At 37.7% G+C, this 7,086-nt stretch overlaps 2 non-coding genes across 2 annotated transcripts; both read left to right on the top strand.

Annotated features, from left to right (window-relative positions):
• Positions 1-636: 636 nt before the first annotated feature.
• On the top strand, positions 637-709 carry TRNAR-UCU (transfer RNA arginine (anticodon UCU)). Its single transcript has one exon. It is a non-coding gene; the product is annotated as a tRNA-Arg (tRNA).
• Positions 710-967: 258 nt separating this feature from the next.
• Positions 968-1,040, top strand: TRNAN-GUU (transfer RNA asparagine (anticodon GUU)). Its single transcript has one exon. It is a non-coding gene; the product is annotated as a tRNA-Asn (tRNA).
• Positions 1,041-7,086: the final 6,046 nt, after the last annotated feature.

Raw genomic sequence — 7,086 nt, 5'->3', positions numbered from 1 at the left:
TTTACATTGCTCGCCACTATATTTACAACTCTGTCTTCATCTAGTCGCGAAGGAACAAAAAACTCTAGCTCGGATATTTCGGATTGCAAGGAAGCTCACGAAAACCATTCACTTTTATCGGTTTCGTCTGCAGTGTAATCCTGATACAGTGTTGCACATTCGAAACCTTCAAACGATTCCCATGGCCACAAAACTCTTTCAAGGATATAAACTTAAGCAGGACGTTACTGGTCAAAACTATGATTAAAATGCTTTATTATCTGTGGCTCTTAACATCATTTCTATAGCGTATTTATTTGTGTATATAAGAGCAGAACTTGGATGAATTACAGAAGAACTTTTGCGTGTTATAACACAGGTTAGTGATCGTTTTGCAATATTTATATAAATGTCTGCATATGTCTATAAAAATAAGCGGGCATTACAGGCCGCAAATGTCGGCATCTCCGTCAGCGCCGCCCGCCACGCTTCTCCCGATCTCTCGGCTGCAGATCGAAATGAACGCACGGTATATGCGTGTATCATATGTTAAAATTACCAAACTTTATTACTTGACATGTCCTATACTACGTATGTACCTACTTGTACAAAATTGTAGTCCTTGGATGCAAATAAATCATATCATATCATACTACTGTCCCTTTGGCGCAGGGAAAAGCGCTTTGGACTTCTAGTCCGAAGGTCGTGGGTTCGAGTCCCACAAGGGACGGTGACTTGTCTCGACTCACAAGGAAGAAGTTGTGAACAAGGAGAATTGAAATCGACAACTCATGCATTTTCAATGTCACAGTCTGAAAATAAACTTCATGGTCCACGGCATGGGCACGACACCGTATGTGTAAATTAGCCTTTACTCTATCCGGGGAAATCAGCTCTGCAAAAACTGAAAATTTCTCGCTGCGAGACCAGGCAAATCTTTGTTGTCACACTAGAATAACTTCCCCTCTTTACTACATGCCGTACGGGTGTCCCTTTGGCACGGTGGTAAGCGCGTTGGACTGTTAATCCAAAGGTCGTGGGTTCGATTCCCGCAAGGGACGGTGTCCTTTTTCTCGAGCTCATCTCACTTGTGATGGCGTACTAATAACCAGCACTATACTGTTGAAGTTCATAGATAAGAAATACTAGAATGTGCATGCTCCTATGCTTAAAAAACGATTGGTATGTATCTGTGAACTTGGACATGCACAAGTAGGTGGCAGGGGTGGGGCCCTCGACATACACTTTTACAATTAGAAGTTATCAAGTTCTTACGACAACCGTGTACAAATCTTACTTATAATTATCAGTCCTGATAGAAGTTATCATGACTGAAATGAAATGTCATGTGTGAAATATACAGGGTGAACATAAAGATTTTCCCTGATTTTCGTGAAATAAATGCTTGAAAACTGGGAAAGACTTTATGCTCACCCTGTATAATTCTACGCTGTTATTCATTTTCCAGGATTTTTCATATGGTTACTGTCTGCCGTGGAACTCAAAACAGGTCGCCTATGAATGAATCCCTTCGTAACAACCCCTACAAGGGGACGGTAACTTTTTCTAGATTTATTCAGAATTTTACACCCGGCAGTATGTAAGTTCGTGTTTGAGGGTGTAATTAAATTTTGAGTCACAACTACCATAAATTTTGCGTTTGTTTAAGAAAAATTATAAATATTGTTTTGTAAAATGATGAATGGACAACGTGTAGGATGTGTACATTGAAAATACAAGATAATTTTCATTAACTCTCTTAAAGATGCTCCTCAATGATTTTAAAAATTAACCTGTTACCGGTATTATTGCTGTTTTGCAATACATTTATCGGTAAATAATAATAATTTGAACAAAGCGAGAGACAAATGTATAAGGTTCAAAGTTGAAAGAAAAACGAGGCATTGTGTTTAATATATTATTCCCCTTGCCGAATAGGGGCGACCGGATTATGGGCGGATTAGGTCCCCCGGCCCCTCTTGATTAGGCCAAGGACGTATTTGTCCAATGACATAACGACGTATCTAATTTTTTTGCGAAATTGAGTTATTAACAATGTTGTGATCATACCGGTGCCCTGTATCACCTGGCAAATCGGCGTAGCTCAAATCCAATTAATAAGGAAGTTATGAATATTTTTTTATTTTGCGTATCTCAATTTGTTAAAAAAATTGGTATGACATAGCGGCGTATCTTGACTTCCGTCCTTATGTCAAATAAAATAAACAGTTTCGCAAGTTGGCGTATCTGTTTTTGCTTACAGCTGAAAAATGCAACAATCGGGGCCAATACACTCACAAACAGGAAAATAAAGCAATGCAGAAATGTATATTTCAGTATTTACAAATCAGCGGTCACAATCTTAACAATAGCAAAACGGTCTAACAGAGAATAGTTCAACTACAGGGAAGGTTGTTAGGAAAAGAAGATTGCTGAAACCTCCCTGCACAGGCTGCACCCACAAAGAAAGAAAATATTATGTACGGAAGAACAATGAGAAAACACGAATAATTATTTTAAATTGATTTTTCGATCTTGAAAACTTGCAACGTCAAAGGAAGTACATTGCACGACACGTTGATGTAGAAGATACGAGACAAAAAACCACAAAACAAGCATCGAGATGTACAAAAACACAATTTTACTATCTTTCCCTGGATGGAAGAAGGCTGAAGGTTTGCATGTTTTTGAATACTCTTGGAATTAGCGAACGATTTATACCTACGACAGTAAACAACATTCAAGAAACAGGCATATTACTAACTCAAAAACGAGGTGGAAGATACAAACATTTGAAAGAAAATGACGAGAGGAAACGGAGTATAGTAGAAGATCACATAAATCGCTTTCCACGAATGGAGTCTCACTATTGTAGAAAATATTCAACAAAGGAATATCTGCATTCTGATTTAACTGTAAAGAAGATATATGAGATGTACAAGGAAGAGATCGACACAACATGTCAAGCATCTTTGCAAACATACACAAATGTTTTCAAGGGTATGAATCTTGCATTTCATCAACCCAAAAAAGATCAGTGTGGATTATGCAATACGTACAATGCAGGATCTGATGAAGATGTAATGAAGCTAGAAGATAAATTTAAGCAGCACGTTGCAGAGAAAAGTAAAGTGAGAGAATTGAAAGCAATAAGTAAGACTACAGCGACCTGTTCTGCTGTTTTTGATCTGCAACAATTTATTCACTTGCCTATGTCGAACCACTCATCCGTGTTCCACAACAGACGTCTGGCTAACTACAACTTCACTGTCTATGAACTGAACACGAACAATTGTCATTGTTTCTTGTGGCATGAATGAATCAGCAAGCGTGGATCATGGGAAATAGCAACATGTCTTTACCAGTATCTAATGAAAGTGGACCAAGAAAAGAAGAATGCAGTTCACTTATATGCTGACAGTTGTGTTGGCCAAATTAAGAATAGGATTGTGGTGGCTGCGCTTATGCATGTAATGCTAAAAGCAGAGAATATAAAATAAATTGTGCTCAGATTTTTTGAGCCTCATCATGGGCAAAACGAGGGAGACTCTGCGCAAAGTGCAATCTCAAGATCGTTACGGAAAGTTGAAGAGATATTTGTCCCCTCTCAGCTTGTACCCATCATAAAACTAGCCCGAAGAAACCATCCTTACATCGTGCACACAATGCAGATGGAAGATTTTCTGAATTTTAAGGCAATTGCTGAAGATCTGAGGCTTTTCCAGCTTAAGAAGACCGATGATGGTATTAAGTTCAGTTGGAAAGATATTCGTGAACTACGATTGCAGAGCAACAAGCCAGATACTATCTACATAAAAACAAGTTTACTGCAAGAGAATCCCGCAAAAATCGTAGTAAAGAGATGTAATACTAAAGATATAGCTGCGAGAATGTCACCTCCATTGAATAAAGAATCTGTGAAAATAGCACCAGAGAAATATGCAGATTTATTGTCAATGTGTGAAGGTCCTTTTCCCGTTGTTCTAGACAGTGACTGCAAAAACTTTTACGCATATTTGAATCACTGAATCTGTTCTCCACTCTATTCCACAAAAATGTTTTATTGATGTTTATTTAATGTAGCCAAATTATAGCTACATATACGCATGTATAGCTTGTAGTGAAGAGTTTTGTAATTTGTACACGTACTTAAAGCATGTAAATCTAAAGAACTTCAAAATAAAAATAACCATTTACTTTGAAAAAAAAGCGTCATGAACAATAAAATCATAAATACAGGGTGTCCCACGAACGGCGCAACTGGAAATTAAGAGTGGCGTTACTTTGTAACCGAAACCTGTACATACATAAGTCATACACCAAATGTTAGCCCTGTCCAAGTAGATATGTTAAACATAGAAACAACAAAAGGGGTGCAGTGTTGTTCATGCAGTGTTGCCAAATGTAAGTGAAAGTGTAAATTTATTTGTCCACAAAGCATGGAAAATTGCATGTCAAACATTCGTACGGAAATTTGGACGTCAATTTCCACCTTGGGTAGGTGGACTATTTCGCCATCTATAGTTCAGAGAAGAAAACAGATTGTTTTCGCGTATAACCAATCCTGAAATGCCTCGTAAAGGCGTACCGGTCCAAATGGGTGTTTTAAAAAAATTATGAGGTACAGTGGCAAACTGTTGATGTTTGAAGGCAACAAAAGGTGTGTTTAGTGATGGTCTATGACATGGAAATACTGGAAACAGGAAAAAAAAGAAAATGAAAATTATGTTGAAAAAAGTGTTACTTACCTACTCCTGGTTGAACTTAATGATCTGACTAGAGATCTGGGTGTTTCGAAAGAGGCAGCTGAATTGTTGGGTTCTAGATTGAAAGAAAAACATCTATTGGCCAAAGGAACCACGTTTTATTGGTACAGAAATCGAGAAAAGGACTTTGTTCAGTACTTTGAGAGGGCGGAGAACCTGGCCTATTGTTCTGATGTTCCTGGATTGATGAGCAAATTTAATATCACCTACGATAAAGATGAATGGAGGCTGTTTATAGATTCATCGACAAGGAGCCTGAAAGCTGTCTGTACCAGTTGCACACTCGGTACATTTACAAGAACGCTATGAAAACCTGGCTCTCGTCCTCAACAAAATAAAATATGCCACCCACAGTTGGACCATTTGCAGTGATTTGAAAGTTATCTCCATGCTTCTTGGTCAACAAAGTTCCCATGTTTCATTTGTGAGTGGGACAGCCGTGCAAAGACTCAACATTGGGTCAAGAAAGAATGGGCTAAAAGACAAAATCTTGAACCAGGCACCAAGAATGTGATTCGGAACAGCTTAGTTGACCCAAAAAAAGTATTGTTACATCCATTGCATATCAAATTAGGTGTAATGAAGCAATTTTTTCAAGGCTATTCCAAAAGATGGCGATTGTTTCAAATACATGTGCAAAAAGTTTCCAGGTTTATCCGCAGCCAAGTTGACAGAGGGAATCTTTGTTGGTCCAGATATCCACAAGCTCATGAAGGATAAAGACTTTGAGACTAGCATGACAACAAAGGAGAAAGAAGCTTGAGTTGCCTTCAAAGATGTGGTCAGTAAATTTCTGGGGAATTACAAGGATCCTGACACTAAAGCAATTGTTATGAATATGCTGGACAAATTTCAAGCATTGGGTTGCTCCATGAGTGTCAAACTACATTTCCTTCACTCACATGTGGACTATTTCCCCGAAAATTTAGGAGCAGTCAGCGAAGAACAGGGTGAAAGGTTCCACCAAGATATTGAAGATATGGAGCGCAAATATCAAGGACGATGGGACAAGAACATGCTCGCCTACTACTGTTGGATGTTAACACGAGAGAGGTCTGAGATTGCACATAAAAGAAGAACGTCAAAAAGAAGTTTCAAAGGCAAAAGGGTACGTACGTAAATATAAACTTTGTTTGTGTTTGGTTTTGTTGTTTGTTCAGTTTACAATTTGTGTCAAACGTTCATGTACACATACATTGCTCCTCGTGGTCAATCGTCTATTTTATGTACGTTACCTTAATAAACACAAATGAACATAATACGTTGGTGCTTTTTTCTAGAAACTTCACCATAATGGGATGTTAAAAGTGTAAACGCAAGGGAACTTTGTGTTTTTCTCTCGACCAGAGGCGGCTCGTGCGATCTGGCAACAGTGGTTTTCTTCCATTTAAACGTATAAAAAATAAAATCAATTGCTAATAAATCAATTTGCATCACCAAGCATCGATTTTACATAGATTTAAATGGATCAAAACCACTGTTGCCAAATAATGCATGCAAAATTGTTCGTGAAAATTCCTTTTCACATAGGATTTTAGCAAAAATATTGATATCGATTGTACAAAAAATCCTGACGTGATGGAAAAAAATGGAGGTCATTTTCGAAATCATCACACCCAATAACATAAAACTCAGCAAACACGTCTCTTGTATTTTTCAACAACTTCAATTTCGCAGGCCTGTGTAATGGAACATTACGATATAAGATACATTACGACTTTTGTCAGAAGCATCAAGAGATCAATTGCAGGTGTGTACTATTATCTTCAGTCACAAGCATAACAAAATAGCGATAGTAATTATAGTACATACATAGTATTCCCCGATAGTAGATCGAAAGAAACTGACTTTAGATCTGAGTTCAGTGACTTTTATTTATTAGAATATATTTCATATGGCGACTGAAAGCAACATATTTTCATTTGCGTAGCTTTCTTCATTTTACAATTTCACGCTAGCAACTCAACGATAGTAGTTACAGAGAAAGTGACTTCAGATCTGAGTTCAGTGACTTTTATTTACAGCCTTACTTACAGCTTATATCTACTAGCTTAATATAGGCCTATGTCAATTCTTAATAAAGATTATACATTTGTATTGGTGTACTGAGCTCTGATATTTCGTTCTACTTCATATCAATATTACAAGTTTTGTGCATTTTAGATAGCAAAATTAATCTCGAGTTATATTGACAGTCGTGGGTTTTTCCGGGTTGGGCCCACATTGGCAAAACCTGGGGGAAGGTGACAAGAATCCAATTGGGGTTCGTATCACTCCAATACCGCCATTTTGATTATTGACTTCGCCATTAATAAAAAATTGGCTTCATCACTGAACATTC

The sequence above is a fragment of the Lepisma saccharinum genome, chromosome 27, assembly GCF_977018435.1.
Source record: "Lepisma saccharinum chromosome 27, izLepSacc3.1, whole genome shotgun sequence".
Taxonomy (NCBI): domain Eukaryota; kingdom Metazoa; phylum Arthropoda; class Insecta; order Zygentoma; family Lepismatidae; genus Lepisma; species Lepisma saccharinum.
Note: the sequence above shows the minus strand (reverse complement) of the source record. Positions and strands in the feature narration are given on the sequence as shown.